The sequence below is a fragment of the Austrofundulus limnaeus genome, unplaced genomic scaffold (assembly GCF_001266775.1).
Source record: "Austrofundulus limnaeus strain Quisiro unplaced genomic scaffold, Austrofundulus_limnaeus-1.0 Scaffold31, whole genome shotgun sequence".
In the NCBI taxonomy this organism is placed as follows: domain Eukaryota; kingdom Metazoa; phylum Chordata; class Actinopteri; order Cyprinodontiformes; family Rivulidae; genus Austrofundulus; species Austrofundulus limnaeus.
Genome location: NW_013952433.1, coordinates 13773 through 15571, shown reverse-complemented (window position 1 = coordinate 15571; position 1799 = coordinate 13773). Strand labels below are relative to the sequence as shown.

At 35.5% G+C, this 1799-nt stretch overlaps 1 protein-coding gene across 1 annotated transcript in view; it reads right to left on the bottom strand.

The window, feature by feature from the left end:
• Positions 1-1799, bottom strand: part of si:dkey-103i16.6 (SIRT1 domain-containing protein) — a gene marked incomplete in the record, with an annotated part of 9062 nt that overhangs the window by 6903 nt on the left and 360 nt on the right.

Here is a 1799-nt window from a genome sequence, read left to right as displayed (position 1 = left end):
CTAATTAAATCTGTCCCAACTAAAGCCCTGCCTGCCACAGCTCACAACTACTTATTAAAGACATTTAAATGTTTAAAATCTTGCAGGAATGAATGTCGCCTGTTTCAAACCAAGGTTTCAGATTAAGATCCTCTTTTCATGAAAAGGGAAGGAGTTTGGATGTGTTGGTCAAACCTGACGTGTCAGCACTCAGAGTTGGGAATGACTCTCAGCTACTACCACACTGAGCTTTAGCTCTGTATCTGTAAAACTGCCCAAGCTGTCGTCATTTTGTATCTAACTAAACCAGTTAGCTGCAGCAACCACCTGGAATCTGTTGGATCTGTTGTAGACGAGCGAGTTTAATRAAACAACTGCCCACTGGTTTATGCAATATTTTGCTAACACTACAGACAAAGACATTTTAAAAAAATAAACATTTTTGCCTCTCAATTTCAGAGGCAGGAAATAAATATAAAACCATTATAAAAATAACTGATCAGATTTAGACATAAGGAACTGAAAAAAACATTTTTTAAGAGTTAACCTGACAGTTTATAGAATTTATACTGTAAAATTATACAGAAAATGTCTTTATTACTCTTTTCTTCCCAAATCTTTATGCTAATCCTAATATTAGAAGTTTCATTAACTGACTAAAGTCAGCTTCACCTGTACAAAATGCTAATAAACTATTAGTTAATTAAACAAGTCATTGAAAAAAACAATGTTATTTTATGTAAGGTTGTTTTAGGAGTAGAAATATTTGTTTTMWTTTTTTACTTATACTGAACGGATTAAGTAACTCTGTAAAGTGAGCAGGAAGCTTCTTCTCAGTGGTGCCACACTGCCACCTGCTGGACGTTTTAACTCATTACACGTTTAAAAAAAGGATGTGMAAAAACAACAAACTGCAGACAGAAGACAACAATGAATGCATGTCAGGAAGCTGACACACACAGAACAATGTCTGCATTTTGACCCACTYGAGCAGTGTTTCCCAACCCTGGTCCTCAAGGACCCCTATCCAGCATGTTTTACTTGTTTCCCTGCTTTTCAGCAGGTCTTCAGAAGATCGTTAATCACTGATTCATTCTTCTGGCATTAGGCAACAAAAAACAACAAAGATTAAAGATTGTTGTTGTCAGTCACTGCTGCTTTTTTAGATGAAGTTCAGGGGGGGAAATTGATGGAATCACTCAAATCTGAGGAATAAAATCTGCCCCATAAGTTACTTTGTTGAACCACCTCTGGTTTTTAAATCAATCAGCTTGAATTCTCTGAGTCGTGAACCTGACTAGTATCAGGACTCTTCATCAGTCTGGCTCCAGATGTCTCTTGTTGTTGTTGTTGTTGCCAGATCAGCTCAGCAGGTCTGAGTTTTGTCATCAACCCTCTTAATCCACTTGTATAAGTTTCTCATTGTACTCCAGATTAGTGACGCAGCCTACTGGAAACAACAAGCATCTTTTGCAACATGATGAGGTGATGATTTATCTTCTTGAAGAAGTTTTAGTTATCTGATTCCACCCTTTTTTACCTCTCCTTAAACCTTGTCTTAAAGTTTACATTTGTATTTTATCTTTTTTCAATGTTTTCTTTGTTCCTGCAGCTTTTTTATATTGATTTATCATTTTGTAACTGTTCAGCACTTTGTTTGAAAGCGCTTTATAAATAAAGTTATTATTATTTGATCATAAAAAGCATCTGTGACAGACTACAACAATTAAATTGATTTTTTTTTTCTGAATGCTAGATGGTTAGAATTTTGAAAATGGTTGTTTTGCGGCAAAAACAATTAAAAGAGCATCCTCCAAGAG